Genomic DNA, 17,775 nt, shown 5'->3' with positions numbered 1-17,775 from the left:
GTGTTTTAATGTGCATCTATGCACTTTTACCCGTCTACTGTATATGCTACTTGTGTTATGTTTTCCTCATGCCATCAACCTCTCTGTCATTATCTGGAATAGTGGTTGTGTCATTTTACTTGTCTATGCCTATGTGTTCTTGTTTTATGTGTTGTACTGTTGTACAGCTGCAGATGAAAATTTGCCTGCATGGCTAAATCTGGCACATTTACATTAATGTGTGTTGTCCCTTTAAAATAAAGAAATCAAAAAAATTCAAATAAAATAATAATTCAAATAAAATTAAAATAGGCTAATAATTGTTGGCATGATTTTATAAATCAGGTTTTAGTGTTAAAACATACATGTGGCACAGTGAATCCTTAGTGTAACCCTTTAGAGGTGGGAAACAGAAATGGATTACTCTATATAATAATTATTTATGGCCAGTGGGACCAGTAGTTCTATGTTTGACTACGGAGCCCAGTATTAACCAAACAATACACCAGGAAAGACTCAAACACAGTTGTACTTTCTTTGAGAAACAATAAACGCTTCCCTTTTTATTGCATGGATGGGAAGGATAAGCAAACATAAAAATTGCACAGTCTTCAAATGACACAAATCTTACCCGGGTAAGTAGAAAAATAAAAAATGTAAACAAAACTCACAGCTGTGATTTAAAGTTCAGAATTTCCCCCGTTTTCAGTCACTTCAATTCTGTTTCAGTTCAGTTCAGTCCACTGTGGAAGTGGAGAGAGTTTGTCCTACCACGCAGTTGGTGGTGAGTGTGTGTAAGGAAGTGTCGAATTCTGCAGGCGCTGTATCTCTAGTTCTCCTCTGGGCTGTGGCTCGCCATCAACGTCTCTATTCAGGCTCTAACATCCAGGTAGATCAAAGGTTCAAAGGGTCCAACAAAAAAACCTGACCGATGCGTTTTCTTCGTGAGGGTGACGTCAGTTCACAGGTCCAGGGCTCCACACTGGATTATTTCAAAGTGTTTTTAATCAATTTTAACAACTTTTATTGCAATATCTTCACAAGGTAGGTATTGTTCTCGACGCGGGATTTGCTCTGTGTTCTTCCAGCAGCTCAAGGGGAAGTGAACTCTGTGCAGGTCAACAGTCCGAACTTCTTTCTGATTGGCTGACAGCACGTCTCCAACCCATCTCCTTCAAAATAAACTTCCTATTTATTTTCTCTTTATCACGGTTGAATTGCTATTTAGACAAATATCAGTTTTTAATCTTTAACATTAATAACGTACTTCATGAATTTACTTTTTAATATAAACTTAGCTCTTTTAATATAGATTTTTAACCTTGGTTACATTAGGATTAACTGTATCTGTGGATGGCATTAGTGACCACCTTACCCAATAGGCCAGTTAGCAGTGGGGATTTATATTTGTTAATAATATGTTGGATTTATGTTTAGGCTTTTAAATTTTGAAAAAAACGTTCAAAGATTAACAATAGTTTGGAGGCCCCCCTGCATAGTATCCTGGACCCCCTGTTGAAGATCCCTGCTGCTCTTGACATAAAAATGGGTTAGTATAAAGACACAGGTTGTGATGGTTGGGGTCGGCTGGCTGTGAGTTTTTGTTTTGTTTTCCAGATTCCTAGTTCCTATTTTGTTTCCACTGTCAGTTTCTCTGTTGGCCCTGCCTCTCTCTGTGTCTCCTGTGTTTCTCCCCCTTCCCTCCTACCTGCTACTGCCAGCTGATTACACACACCTGTTCAGCATTCCACCATCACCTCTCCCGCGGTACACACCTGCCAGCCATCTACAATCAAGCCCAGTATTTGAACTCCGGATCCACTCATCACCTTCACTTGATTGTTTTCTCAGCCACTCGGGTGAAACTTGCTACAAGCTCCTTTAGAAAGCTTAGTACTTACCTGTCTCTGTCTGTACCTTACATCTTACCTCTCTTTGTGTTTTTTTCCCTGCAGTCATCATCTCCAAACCATTCCGTGTCTCCAGTCAGCTGGCCTCACCATTCGGTCCCTTCCTCACGGCTCCCTGCTCCATCCTGCCTCTGTTCCTGCTTCCAGTCTTCCCCTCTCCTGCTCCTCTGTTCCCCGGACTCCAGTGCCTCCTCTTCGGTTCCCTCGGCCTCGGCTCCCCCGCGTTCCCCGAGATCCCTCGCCATCCTATCCCCGTCTCCGTGCCCTCACTCCTGTCCTTGCTGTCCGCCTCCCCACACCTCCTTCCCCAATTATTATTATTTTAAATAAACTTGTTTTTTTTGAGCTGTGCATTTAGGTCTGTTCTGTCTCCCTCGTAACACAGGTAACATAAATACAGGTTATGTGTACTGTTTGATGGGATGTGTTGTCTTTCAAAAGAGGAGACATCCGTGTTGTATAAAATGTAAAGTACAAGTAGGCCTACCTCAAAATTTTACTTAAGATAATTAATGTATTACACTGTACATCCCTACACTGGCAGTTGCAGAGCAACATGATAATTCATTAGGACTGCTGTTTGAGTCCACTATTCACTCTCTTTCAGCTCTGCTTTTGGTCTATATCGGGGGAAATATCTACAAAAACAGTTGCGGGCAGTAAAACCAAAACAAGCTGGCTTGATGAGCTAAAGGTGCTAAAATGCTTCATAGAGCTGAAGGGAACTGCAGAGTTGTCGGGTGATAATTTTTGGTGGGTTCATCACTATGAGTGACCCCTTTCACATTACAAATAGTCATTTGACTGATTGTTAATACAAAGATATTACCCCAGATATTAAGGCCATAGTGCGTAGTTTCAGTCTCCCCCATGAGGAATTCTAAATAATGACACAATTCACACAATTTAAATTACACACTAAAGCTTTAATGCAACTTTAGGTTTAGGGAATACAAATTTGTTAAAGGTAAACTCCCTCGTTTTTAGAACCCTAACGCACCACTTAATCACAAAATGTACCCCCTTCGGACTTTTGAAACTCTACACAGTTCCACAGATTTAAGTTTTGGATGCATTTGGGGGCACTTTTGGACTAGGGTCCATTTCAAATGTAAATGCTTAAACCAGCTATCCACCACACCTATGCAGTCTCATTCCATGTAAAACCTCTGAAGACCCACTATAGAGTCATATAGAAACAATGGCTACTCTATAGAGAATGTTACGTACCCAAGTAGAACCATTATTGACTCAAAAGACAATAATTTGCTGTGAAGAAATGAAAGACAGCTTGTTGAAATAAAAAAAGAGGACGGCTTTTCACTCAAACCAGAAGCTTTAAGGCAGTAAGGAAACACGTCTCTGGCTCAAACCTTAATTCAATTTAGGGCTGAAAATCAAGCGCCTATCATATCGCTTTTGGGTAGCTTGTGCTTCAGGAAACAGTGGAAGGGGGATTAAATTGCCGTGCAGAAAGGATCAGATTGGTATCAGGGTGCTTCCTGCCTGCTGCAGTCCAGTATTAGACATCAAAGAGGACTGCTGGGTGACTTGGATCACTGTGTGGGGTCAGGCTTTGTCCAAACTTCTCAGAGTCTGTCAGTCTTAAAGGGGTGATAGAATGATTATATAGGGTATTTCACACTGTTCCTTAAGGTCTCCTAATAGGGTATGTAACATTGGTTGGGCTGAAAATGGCGCAAGTGATTTTCTGTGGGCCATTAACTACCCTGTGAATATGGCCCTATTTTGAACAAGAGCTTTTCTTCCAAATATGGTATGCTCATGAATATTTAGATGAGCTGTGCGCTGATTGGTTGAGCGACCCACATACGCATACATTGGAGTCTCTTATTACACACACACACACACACACACACACACACACACACACTGTCTGTTACATGCCTGGACGCGGGCTGCAGTGGCTGTAGCCAAGACAAAATGTTTTGACACTTTCATTATAATTGATGGAACATAAAAAACCTCCACCAGCGCGGGGAGCGGAGAGTGAACACCTGCAATGTCCTCTGCCAGTGCCTTTGCAGCGCTGCGTTAGATCCACAACTCCCGCTCCATTGTCCAATATACTCGTTCTAAACACTTTTCTCTGGGCCAGTAGGCTATTCCGTTTTACAGTCTGGAACACTGCATTTACGACCGAGGTTCTTCCAAAGTTTGTTCTTTCTAAAGTCCTACATAGCGCCGCCTGTCCAGGCAGATTGTGGAGCTTGTGAAGTCCGATACTGTCCTACCAAATTTTCAATTAGCCATCAATTTTGATTTCTCGCATAAAAAAAGTCTCAAAAGTGAATTTTGTGGTAAAATAGCAGATGAACAATGTATACAATTTCAGAGATCTGCGTGACCTAGATTCAGACGACTAACTGACCTGAGGTCAGTTGTGTAGCCTATGTAAATGTTGGGGCGTGACAAAGACGCAGACAAAGAGCCAGATGAGGAGGAGTTGAGAAGTTGACGTCAACTTTTTGCTTTGTTGAGATTCGCCCGTTTTCAGCAGCAGTTTCAAATTGTGAGATTTGCAGAGGAAAGAGGTGTCAATGGGATTTTGAGGTTCTATGTATGTCCTATTTACCCACCAAACTGTCGTTTTTCAACTATGACAGGTTAAAATCAGCCCACATTACCACGCCCATGCAGCCCCACCCATGGAGATGTGCATTCACTAATTACATTTGTGTACAGATGATATAAGCAGTACCTTATGTAACAGAATTTTAAACATTTAATGTAAGTGACTGTGAAGTAATGTAATGCTTACTACTTTTTAAAGAGCACACGTTTATAACAAATTTACACATACTGTAAAAAACAAAAGAAAAAGAATCTGAGGATGTTGTAGAGTCTGTGTGCTGTCTGTTTATGCCATTTGTATGCTGTTACTGTCATTCTCTACAGTATGTTGTTCTTTGTTGTCAATGTCTGTTTGATTCTCCTTGTTTCTCTCTGTTGACACACTCTGTTGATCTTTTTTTGACTAACTCTGCAATTTTAATAATTATAATTAAATAATTAATTATTAATAATTATGACCTAATGTACAGTTAAGTTTAAATGTATCTACATGTAGACATCATTAGGATTATTGTCATATGTGTTCCCCTTTACTGTAGAGTTAATTACAAACCCAAACTGTAGCATCCTTCCTCACAGCACTGGTACTGGAAAACCAGGGGTCTCTGGCTGTAGTGATTCCAGTAACATGTGTGTTGCTACTGTGTTAAGGAACACAGTAGAAGAAGTAAACATTGCAGCTAAAGGTTTTCTCGCTGACTGTTCTCAACATTAGAATACACATGAATACAAACTAGTAATAACAATAGCATGAAATGCAATAGAATATGTAGCAAAAACGTACGCCAGATGGCCAATCCGCCCCTGCTGAGGGGACTCTGACTTTTGATTCTCTAGAACTGTATGTTCAATGGAGGCAGATTTCAAGTACTCTCTACTGGATTTTCTCTTTGTCTCCTGCTTTTGCTTCTTTCTTTTGTCTCTTACTTTGAAGTTATCTCATCAACGCATTCTCATAAACGGGTTTGTATGATAACGTACGAAAATGTATGCACATCAAAACATAAGATATCATACGAAAACTTGTGTATAAGCAGTTACTGTAGTAGATGTGTTTAACAGCTACAGACATCTGCGGAGCCGGCTCCGCTGCTCCCCATGGTGCTCCGTCAGGTCAGCAGTAGTTGGTGGTTCAGTTAACCTGAGAATAGGTGACTTTGAGCTGGGAACAAAGCACGGCCGGTCATTTCGGCGGACGTTACGTTAAGTTTAGGCGACAAAAAGTGAGCGTTATGGGGCGGCCTCTAGCTCACCAAGTAAGAGCATGCGCCCCATGTAGGCTGAGTCTTTTGCAGTGGCGTGGGTTTAATTCCGACCTGCTGCCCTTTAATGCATGTCATCCCCCATCTCTCTCCCCCTTCCCTGTCTATCCACTGTTACTGTCTAATAAAGGGAAAAGCCCCAAAAAATAATCTTAAAAAAAAAGACAATAATAGTAAGCGTTATGCGGCCACGAAAGTTAAGTTTAAGAACCAAAACGACTAGTTAAGTTTAGGTAAAAGATCGTGGTTTAGATTAAAACACTCCCAAGGAACACTCATTTCCTGGGTGAAAGTCTTACGTTTTCCCCAGGAAGCGAACTCCGCTCCCTGGCTTGATAATCTTGCGTTTTAATGGCCACCCATCACACCGACCACCTCCCTACCCAGCCGCGTTCCTTTACAGCAGCAGTGAACGTGGTGCATACAGCAACAAAAAAAATTGTTTCTAAGTGAATATGATGATCTGAATGGAACTAAAAGCTGTTTTAAATATAGAGGATAGTTAAAGTATATACTGTAATGAGAAAATGTGGGGGATGGTCTCTATCTCCCTGTTGACACTTGAAGTGAGGAATCCCTGTGTAATTGATGACTGATGAGTTTGGAGGAACAGCTAAATGTTTGCCAAATGTTTGCCAAACAACAAAGCACAGTCAAGGAACCTTTGGGAGCTGACGTGCTGACGTTTACGGTAAGCGTATTCTCTCACTTCCGGTGTTCCCGTGTTACGGAAGCTGGTTTGCTGCTCCATCAAAAACTTACTCAACTCTGCTTTATTGTTTAATTTAGTGACTATTTGCCTGGTTTGAATTTAAACTACACCAGTTATACTCAAGCACTTATAGTTCTCTTCTCTTACAGCAACTTCCACGCTGATCTCACTATTGTAAAAATGCTGTTAGCAACTTCAGCTTAGCCATTAGCACTGGCTAATTCCTCTCCCTCTCCATCTCTCTCTTGATCTGTTTGTCAAATGTTTAGCTATTCCTCTGCCTCCTTTAGTGATAAAGATACATGTAATACATGTAGTTTATTCGCTACTCTGGAGGCAAGGCTTAGTGAGTTTGAGGCACAGCTCCACACCATGGAATCAAAATTGTATGTTTACGTACAGAGATCAAATTTGGATTTGTTATGTTGGGGGGGCTCGCCCTAGGGACATTTTTTTTTTTAAATAATCCGTTAAATTGCAATTTCTGGAGAGTTTTTTGCAAAGAAATGGAGAAATTGAGTCTTACATATGTGCAAAACTGCAAGGTTAAGAGCCTATACTTTGCATTGTTGTAGTATCAACAGGTATTAGGACATTTAACATTTACATTACTGTTAATCAGTCATCACTTGATGATACACATTGTATTACCTTGTTATGATATATAATATATTATATATAAGAAGTGACCCATACAATGTGCCAAACATAATGTGCCACACATAATGTGCCACATGAAGAGACAGTTCAGAATATGACAATAGCAACAGCTGAGAAGATTTGGGTCTGTGGTGTCCAGGTCCACCTCACACAAACTTCCTTCTCCCAATCTCTCTCTTTACTACAACACACACACACACACACACACACACACACACACACACGCACCAAGTGGGGCTCTCCGTGGCCGGCTCGGAGCCCTGCCGCTGGAGGAGATGCGACAGCGAGAACCGGTTGAACGGCTTGGTCAGCGACATGAACTCGTAGCCGCCGTTGGAGCTTCCGAGCACCGGTGTTCTGTCGATGTAGCATACTTTGTCAAAACAGCATACCAGTGTTTGTTTTGATAGCCCCTTTTGTTTAATAAAAATACAGTTTATAAAGGGGTGTTGGGGTATCCTTTTTTGTTAGTTTTCACACTTACCAGCATACCCCTTCATAACCTATTTCTGTGTATCTTACTAAAAGAAAATACATTATAAAAACATTCATTGTTTATAGACTGGTTGAAAAATATTTTAATACAAATTTCAAATAGGTACATATTGTACAATATGTACAACATAGAACTTTTCAACAGTTTGAGGCAAACATTATGCATTTAACATACACTTTTTACACTTGAAATGCTCTGAGGCAAGGGTTGCAGGGGTACACTCCTTGTGCGTCCATCTTGACACTGCACCTTTAAAGACAAAATAAAAAAAAAAATTCACTTTAGAAGTGCAATATATAATCAATGAAGCATTGAAGAATTGTTACGAACTTTTTTCAGCTGTACTAGCAGTAAGAAGAAATACATTTCTTCTTACTGCTACAAGAGCCTTAAATAGCCATAGTTAAGACTATTGTAATGTAAATTTTTTCAAGGATGCCTGTATTGCCTGCTTTAGTGAAAGCAGTTATGAATGTCAGATTGCTGATTACTGACTACTACAGAACAGTGGACTGTCCCAGAAGACACCATGACATCTTACAAGGCCATACCAGTCCTGAGAACATTTTATCTAATGTTCATGTAGGCTGGATTGGGGAGCGGATATGAGTGAGGGAGAAGAGTCTTACAAAATGCTTTGCGTTCTGCTCTGCTTGTTAACAAGCTGCAATCAATTCATAAAAAGACCAAAGGATTTTGTTGCCATCCCTTATGAAGAAAATGTCACAACACTATACTAAAATGCTTGCAGGTAAGCAAAAAGAGGACACAGCATCGTTGAACCAAACCAGGAGATGCTGCTGCTCCATTTGCCTTCACCTACCACTGTCTCTAGAAGTCAGGTGAAGAGGCAGCTGGAGAGACTGAACCGGTGTTGTGCCGAATTTCGACCCCCGCCAAATTATTACCCCCCTAGTATTGGTAGGTTTAGGATTAGTTGTGGGGGAGGGGTTAGGATTAGGGGTGGGGTTAGGATTAGGCAATCAGTACTGACTTCAACGAGGGAGGTAATAATTTGGCAGGGGGTCAAAATTCGGCACAACACCGGAACAAGGCTGCAGGTCCAGATGGATGGCTACAGCACCTCTTTAACCTTAGCCTAACCCAGAAGGTTCCAGTGTTGTGGAAGACATCCTGCCTTGTTCCAGTAAAAAGAAAAGTCGCCCATCAGTCATCAACGACTATAGACCTGTTGCCCTGACATCCCTCATCATGAAGGTCCTGGAGAGACTCCTGTTGCCCCACCTGAGTAAGCAAACTAAAACATATCAGGACCCCCTGCAGTTTGCTTATCATAGTGGAGTTGGCGTTGAAGATGCCATCATCCACCTGCTTCAACCAACCCACTGTCATCTGGACAAAGCAGGCAGCACTGTGAGGATCATGTTCTTTGATTTCTCCAGTGCATTTAACACACTTCAGCCTGATTTGCTTTGTCAGAAACTCCAGAAGACACAGTTGAAGCCCTCAACAATCGCCTGGATCAATGACTACCTGACAAACAGACCACAGTTTGTGAGACTGAAGGATTGTGTGTCTAACCAGGTGGTCAGCAGCACAATAGCACCACAGGGGACCGTACTCTCACCATTCCTTTTCACCCTGTACTGACTTCCAGTTTAAGTCAGAGACCTGTTATTTGCAGAAATACTCAGACGACTCTGCAACTGTCGGGTGTATCAGAATTGATTTAAATCCGATAAAGACAAAAAGCTGAGTGGATGGATAGTGAAAGTTGCCAGTTTGTCAGTATATAACCTATTGTCTTATTACCATCTCTGTGAAATCCTCCTCAGCATCAAACAGCAACATGTTGCAGGAAACACAGAGATCTTCCACACCATCTTAAATGAAAAACTGAAATTGTGCAACACAAGCAATGTTAATTTAAAGACATTTGCTGCAAGACTTTAGCACAATTTATCCTGAATATAGTCTATTGTCAAAGGACAAGTCTGACATGAATAATTAATGGATACCTTTGCATTCCAGAAGAGTGGTTGCAATTTTGACTCTTGCGGCTGAGACCTCCTCTGTGTCTGTTTGAGCAACGCAGATACTTCTACCTTGGAGAATGAGCTCTGCAAACTACAAAGAGTCAGGGTAGGTGTAAAGTAACACACATTCACCCCAATTACATATATCAATAATATCCATACCATCAAAATTAAGACTCCACAACTAGAGCCGTCCTGCTGCAGATTGTGTTTTGCAGTTTGGATTGTCCACGGCCCTTCACTGACATTTCCTGTCTTCCAAAAATTTCTGTTATTGTACAAGTCATTAGTTCAGAAACATATTCAAATACATAAGTCTACAAACACAGTAAGAAAGGCTTGTTTTATATCACCTCCAATTCCGAAGAATTTTTCTCTGGTACATATTTTCATTACCGAGGGGGTCTATCACAAGGAGGGATTTTTCATCCATTTTGACAATCTGTTGAAATTTAAAAAAAATTATTAGTTAATCCTAAAACAATCCCTAAAGATTTTACACACCAAAAACTACCAATAAAGTTTGTGGTAAATACAGAATCAAGAAAAGTACCACTAAAATCCAGTGACCAACATTTACAGGACAAATCCAAGTTGAGGCTGTGGGTAACTAACCTGACTCCGCCAGATGGATTGCTTCGCATTTGCTCGGCATATCCATCTGGGAACTTTCCGTTGGAGAACTTTTGGGAAGGGGCGGAAATACTGGTTAGTTGATTAGATGAACCATCTGTCTATCACCTATGTTGGTGATAGACGGACCAAATCAACCAATCAGATCCACGAAGCGTATGAAAATACAACCACAAGCCTGCCCCTGCTGCTGCAGGCAAAGCATAGCTCGTTAGCTCAGCATGCAAGCAACATGTCGGTAAAGGATATTTGCCATTTGTGTAACTAATTTAGGAATAAAAGGCACCATTTCAGGTTCCCGGACCATATTCCAAAAGAAGGATCCAAGAGAAAAAAAGCATTAGCGAGCGGCTAACAGAATTAGAGCGGCTAACGGCTCCAAATTTTCTCTATCTCAAGATGCCAGACTGATCTGCGAGTGAAAAACTGGAGCTCACGAGATCAGGACGGTCTCACGAGGCTAGTGGGTAACTTCATCTAAAAATAGAAGAGAGCACTTAAAATCCAAAGTTCCAACATGCATGTGTATAAGGTTACATAGTCTGTAATAAAACCATATTACCTTTTGAACAACTCTGAAATGGCCACGATGAAAGACAGAGGACCCAAGTACAGCGTCCAAACAATGCACAGGTACCTGTAACAGTATTGGTCTGTTAAAATCCAGTATTTCTAACAACAGAATGAAAACACAGATAAGGAGTGAAATTTCATTTATTACCTTGACTAATTTCATAATGCAGTGCAGGTATGCATCAATGATCTGTGTAACCAAAAAAAGTTGTTAGTAATTTAATTTGATACAGCACTGAAACATTAAACTTGTATATCACATGGATGTACTTTCACCTCATCTGAAAGCCAGCCGTGTCCCGATAGTGTTCTAAAAGAGGTATCATAAATTTTGTATGGTCCCACGACCGCTTCCACTTGTCCTGTATCTTTAGAAGACCAAAGTTTTTGGACTGCAACACAGAACATTTCAAATTAGTCTTGTTAATATTTAGATGAAAAACTGTACCATTTACATTTTCAACAAAGAACACATGCAACCATGACCAGGAACGGGTCATGGGAGAAACATGCAACTTGATGACGAACCGGTCTAAACCAACGACCAACAGGTCGGAAGTAACTTATGAGTTTCTATTGCACCTTGTTCTTGAGCACTATTCCAAACAGGTACCAGAGAACTGGCATGAGCTGGGACCTTAGACCTGGCTTGTGCTGTTACCTTAGACCTGGCTTGAGCTGGGACCTTAGACCTGGCTTGAGCTGGGACCTTAGACCTGGCTTGAGCTGGGACATGAGAGCTGGCTGTGGCTGGGACCTGAGAGCTAGTTGGCGTTGGGACCTGAGAGCTGGCTTGAGCTGGGACCTGAGAGCTGGCTTGAGCTTGGACCTGAGAGCTGGCACTTATTTTTTAAAAAGGTTTCAGGTGACTGATGTTATATTTTGTTTTAAGACAGACACCCTGTGGTGTTTGTAAAGTTGCTGTCTTTCCTGAAATCTCCTTAATTGTGTAGGTTCCAGTGTAGTCTGCTTCCATTCTCCCTCCTTTCCTGTTTCTCTTTCTCATGTTCAGTAAGAGTACTTCATCTCCCTCTTTAAACTCCACATTTCTGTACTATTTCTGAACTCTTTTTGCAAATGCCTCTGTCATTTTTTTTTGTGACCGTGCAATATTCTCCTCGACCTTTTCTCTTGTGCTCTCTTGCATTCTCTGACTGTCCCTGAGAAATTCACTGTAGTCTTCAGGGAGTATTATTGTTGAAAGCTACAACAAAATAGATAATGACTTGTACATTTCATAGTATAGACTTTTACACTAAATTAATCTACAATAAAATATTAAACATGTTTCCAATAAAGCTGAACTTCATGGGCAATATATCTGCATTTATATATTACTAATGCATCTAATGGATATATGTGGGATCTGGGAGTTACAGCAAAAGATATTGTGGTTGGGGTATTCAAAAAACCTGAGCAAGGTAAAAGAGGAGCAGTGGCACCTTTTCGGGTAATATGCTTTTATAGGGTTGTCACTTTTGATTTTTGAGACATAAGTGTTCATTGAATCGATTGTAAAATCGATTTTCTATGTCTTAAGACATTTCCATTTTTAACGCCAAATATGGACAAATCCACGGACAACTAACAGGCATTAGGACGAATGTAAAGACGGCGCTTGAGACGCGCACAAGTCAGCAATATTCCTGATGATTTATTGGCGTGAAGTTTCGTGCACAATGACAAACAGGAGTGCAACATTCTAGAAAAACAATAAGCTGAGTGGACTACCATAACATCAATGAAAAACATTACTGCAGTCTTCAACATGGCTGTGTTTACGATTAGAAATGTCAAACAAATTTTGCCTACGTAGGCGATTGTAACCCGAATATGTATCTGTATGCATGAGACTGTGTGAATACTGGCAGAATTCACACTTTTGTAGTAAAAAGAGAAACATTATGCAGAAATATAATTTGCTGTTATTTGTGTTTGTCAGAGCCTGCCGTTGCTGTGTGACGCGCGTTCGCTGCGGGCGTATCGTGACGAGCTGGACGCGCTCCGAGAAAAGACCGTTAAAATCGATTCCCTATTTTCGTTTTCAAAACTTGTGTTGGTTGGTCCGATCAATTGTGCAATCAATTTTCAAACGTAAAGTGACAGCCCTACTGGTTTTATTTTATCTCTAATTTTTATAATTTTATCATTAAAGAAGGTCATGAAGTCATCACTACTCAGAGCTGCAGGAATAGAAGGCTCAGTAGAGCTGTGGCTATCTGTCAGCCTGGCTACAGTGCTGAAAAGAAACCTTGGGTTGTGCTTATTTTCTTCTATTAGTGATGAGTAGTAGTCTGATCTGGCAATTCTGAGGGCCTTCCTATAATTTTTCTGACTATCTTGCCAATCTATATGAGATTCTTCTAGTTTGGTGGAACGCCATTTACTTTCAAGTTTTCATGAGATTTGTTTTAAATTTGAGTTTGGGAGTTATACCAAGGTGATAATTTCCTTTGCTTCATTGTCTTCATTTTGAGAGGAGCGACCGAGTCCAAAGTTGTCCGTAGGCAGGCCGTAGCAGCGTCTACGAAATTACCAAATTGGGAGGGACTAAAGTTAACATAAAGGTCCTCTGTTATGTTAAGGCACGACATTGAGTTAAATGCTGTTGGAATATCTTCCTTAAATTTAGCTATAGCACTGTCAGATAGGCATCTAGTGTAGAGACTTTTATTTAATTTCTTATGGTCTGGTAATAGGAATTCAAAAGTTATTAAAAAATGATCTGATAATAAAGTATTCTGCGGAAATACTATTAAATCTTCAATTTTGATTCCATATTCTAGCACAAGGTCGAGGGTGTGGTTAAAACAGTGCGTGGCCCCATGCACACTCTGACTGAAACCAATTGAATCTAGTAGTGAATTGAAAGCAGTACTGAGGCTATTGCTGTCAACGTCCATATGGATATTAAAATCTCAATCTCTCAATAAGTACTTTGTCTGATTGAAGGACTATACATGATAAGATAAAAATTAAGAATACGGACCTGGTGTGCGGTAAACAACAAATGTAATTGGCTGTACCGTTTTCCACGTTGGGTGTTGAAGATTAAGAACAAGGCTTTGGAATGAGTTATAATTTAGTTTAGGTTTAGGATTAATAGGATTAAAAACAGGCTTGAGTCGAATATGGCTGCAACTCCCACTCCTCGGCCTGAGCCTCGTGGAATTTGAGTATTTATGACTGGGAGGAGTGGCTTCATTTAGACAAACATATTCATTGTGGCTCAGCCATGTTTCAGTGAGAGAAAATAAATCAATTTGGTTATCTGATATCAATTAGTTTACCAATATTGCTTTAGAAGACAGATATCTAATGTTTAATAGTCCACATTTGATTTTCCTATTCTGTTGTCAGTGCAGTTTTAAAGTTTTGGATTGCTTAAGCACAATTTTCAAAACAGGGCCCATGTTTTCAAAACACTACTCACAATTAGCAAAACCACACACCCAATTAGCAAAACACTACAGATACTTTGCATAATTAAACACTCTTGTAAAAACTATACACTTTTGTTTAAAAACCACACTTTGTTACCATAGGAAACACACACGTTTCACATTACTATACTCTGTTTGCATGAGTTACACTCTTCTGTGATAAACCTAAAACACTTTTAGTACTTCTACTTCCCTATGATTAGCGTAGGCTACCATCAACAAAGTACAAATATAATGTAAATTCACCAAACACTACACAAGACCAATGTTGCAGACTAAAGAAACTCATTTATTTCTCAACACGCCCAAAATGTTGACATGGAGATTCATAATACTGTAACAAAATGTCACTTTACGTATTGTACTGTAAGTTTACTGTAAAAAAAACAAACAACAAAACTAGACATTGTCTCTTCGCCTAGCTGGATCTGGCCAGAGAATTTTATCAACATCGCAGGCAATGTTGTCATTAGCAAGACACCTTGGAAAGAAACGTCTTGAATGACGAATCCATCCTTGCATTGCTGCTACCTCCATCTGGTCACAGGCCTCCTCCATGGCTTGGATGAGGGGTACCTCAGCCTGGAGACGGAGATCATATACCTTCCACCGCCATGCTGAGAAAAATTCTTCTATAGGGTTGAGGAATGGAGAGTATGGTGGAAGATATAGGACGGTGAAATGTGGATGTTGCTGAAACCAGTTCTGAACCAGAGCAGAGCGGTGGAAAGACAGTGTCCCAGACAACAATGTATTGCATATGATCGATTTGATTTGCTGCGGTTATGTTGTGCAATTGGTCCAAGAATGTAAGTATGAGTGCTGTGTTGTAAGGGCCCATATGGGCATGGCGGTGGAGGACCCCGTTCTGTGTAATGGCTGCACAGAGTGTTATATTACCCCCACGTTGCCCTGGGACATCGACTATAGCCCTGTGGCCAATGATGTTTCTTCCCCTCCTTCGTGCTCTCGTCAGGTTGAACCCAGACTCATGCTGGATCTCCTCTCCATTCGTAAAACTCTCTGAAGAACAGTGTCAGGCAAAATTGTGTAGTTCAGTGTAGATGTAGTATACATATTACAGTACAGTAAAAGATTATGAGACAGTATGCAAGATCACACTGCTAAAGTGAATACATACCTCTGCATAATCATGCCGCAGTCGTTTCACCCTGTCGGAATTGCGCTCGAGAGGCACTCGATAAATTTGCTTCATTTGAATATGTTTTTTTTTTAGGATGCGTGCCAGTGTTGATGTTGAGACCTGATGGATATTGTTGAAACTGGCGTGGTCATTGACAATGTTAGTTTGGAGTGGATTGAGTGTTGTTGGCCAAAACCATGTTTACTATCCCCCTCTCTTGCTGTTCTGTGAACATAGGAGGCCTTCCCCCTTGTCGTTCCTGACCCTCAATCCTATGTAGAAAAAAAAACAGTATACAATAGTACAGTAATTTCACAGGAAAAGGTAACAGAAGTGCTGATAGTGCATAGAATACAGTACTGTAAGCAGTTACTGAAACCGTGCAGATGTGTTTGATATGATGATATTTTTACAATACCTATTTTCCAGTCGAAATGTTCTTATCACACTTGCCACTGTGTATCGGTTTAGATTTGGCTGTACTCGCACTCCAGCCTCCCTCAGCGTTAGGCCATGGTTGACAACGTGGTCAACCAGTGTTGCGCGGATCTCATTTGTCAGATTCGGTCCTCTTTGAGCACCTTCTTGTCTTCCTCTTCCTCTTCCTCTACCTCTAGCATGGCCTCCATCTCTTCCTCTTCCTCTGTTGATTCCTCCTCTGTTGATTCCTCTTCCTCCTCTTCCTCGCCTTCTTCCTCCTCCTTGTCCTCCTCTTCGTTCTCCTCCCCGTCTTACTCTTTCACTGACTCTTTCCATTGTACTTGAAGACCGATGAACTCACCTGCTGCTTTTTATAGTGCTTACACACCTGATTGGTGTGTCTACAATTAGGCAAACAAGTGTTTGCACACCTGATGACTGTGTTGAACCAATTGGTTGGAAGGTGCGGTAATTTGACAGTCAGTGCTTTGGTATTGCAAGGAAGTGACTTCATGTTAGATTTTTGTGTGTAATGTATGTTAAGTGTGTTTAGTGTTTTGCATATCACTGTGTGTAGAGTTTTGCAACAAGTGTGAGGTTGACAATGTGCTTATAGTTGTGCAAATATGGGCTGATGTTTTGCTTCTTGAGTGTAAGGTTTTGCTAATAGTGTACTACTTTTAATTTTAGTGTGTAAGCAATCCAAAAAAACTTTAATTCCAATTAGGTTGTTCAGTATAGCACCTCTTTTGTTTATGTTTAATTTAATCGATCTCAGTCGGGGAACAGACACCGTGGTTATGGGATTACGAACGGGTGGTTGTTCCAAAGGAGCAAGCACAGAGGAGCACAGTCAATCATAGTTCTGAGTGTGCAAGGCGTGGTGCAAATTCTCACGGAGCACCTGGTTTCTGCGTGTATTGGGATGGATCCCGTCCCTGCTGAACAGGGAGCCACGTTTCCAAAACAGATTAAAATTGTCAATAAAACCTAGCTTGTGAATGCTGCATGTAAGCTGGAGCCAGGTGTTAAGGGAGAGTAGCCTGCTAAAAAGGCATGATCCGCGACCTAGAGATGGAAGTAGGCTCGAGATAAACTGAAATGTTAACTGAAAGGATTGATAGCTCAGCCATCTTCAAAATTGAAACGCATACGTGTCTCGAGTACCCTACCGGATTTTGCTGACAAATCTGTAGCAAAGGTTAGCTCTGAGCAAGGTGTGACAAAAACATAAAAAGTAAAATAAATCCCCTAACCCTCTTTGACCGCAGACCCCCTCCCCTATTTGTAAGATGTGTGACCACATCAAATGCAGTTTGCGCAAAACTCCAGCTCAAAACTACACCTCCTTTCTTAAGTCATAGGTTAATTGAAACAGGTCTAGTGAATTCTTATGTTAAACATGAACAATATTATAAACACCTTCAAACAATTTCTGGACTAAGCTGTGTCAAAAACAGACCAATTTAGTTGGATCAATAAGCAGACTATGAGCTGAACAGACTGTATCCCTCATGTTCTTTCAGTCTAGCTTAACTGTTAAACTGTAAACTGACCAGCCAGCATTTATCATGTATTTTTAGTCTGGTTAAGTGTCCCTTTAAAGCTTACTTACAAAACTTACATAACACATCTTCAGGATTCATCATGTTCCTTTTTTTCTGCCCAATGATGTGTCCTCAAAAATATAGATTGTAGACTGTGTAGCCAGCATTCATCATTCCTTACAGTCTGGTTAGATGTCCCTCCAACGGTTGGTTTCAAAACTTACACACAGCATCCTCCAGTCAAACTCGGTAAAGTGGCCCAAATACCGTTAGTCCACAGGTGCTGAGTCCTCCAGTCGCGGCCCCCGTTATTGAATCAAAGTCCCACGGTTGCGCTCCGGTTCCTTGCGACGGGGGATAATCCAATTCTAGCCAGAAAATACCCGGTTCTGCAGCCAGAGCAA

The 17,775-nt window shown here is 40.8% G+C and overlaps 2 long non-coding RNA genes across 2 annotated transcripts; both read right to left on the bottom strand.

The window, feature by feature from the left end:
• Positions 1 to 7,805: 7,805 nt before the first annotated feature.
• LOC114552756 (uncharacterized) lies at positions 7,806 to 10,005 on the bottom strand. Its single transcript, XR_003692234.1, has 4 exons — positions 9,774 to 10,005; positions 9,594 to 9,702; positions 9,388 to 9,471; positions 7,806 to 7,863 (listed from the first exon to the last, which is right to left on the bottom strand). It is a non-coding gene; the product is annotated as an uncharacterized LOC114552756 (long non-coding RNA).
• Positions 10,006 to 10,796: 791 nt separating this feature from the next.
• LOC114553302 (uncharacterized) lies at positions 10,797 to 11,159 on the bottom strand. Its single transcript, XR_003692349.1, has 3 exons — positions 11,094 to 11,159; positions 10,966 to 11,007; positions 10,797 to 10,881 (listed from the first exon to the last, which is right to left on the bottom strand). It is a non-coding gene; the product is annotated as an uncharacterized LOC114553302 (long non-coding RNA).
• Between the last annotated feature and the right edge of the window lie 6,616 nt (positions 11,160 to 17,775).

The sequence above is a fragment of the Perca flavescens genome, chromosome 1, assembly GCF_004354835.1.
Source record: "Perca flavescens isolate YP-PL-M2 chromosome 1, PFLA_1.0, whole genome shotgun sequence".
Classification (NCBI taxonomy): domain Eukaryota; kingdom Metazoa; phylum Chordata; class Actinopteri; order Perciformes; family Percidae; genus Perca; species Perca flavescens.
Note: the sequence above shows the minus strand (reverse complement) of the source record. Positions and strands in the feature narration are given on the sequence as shown.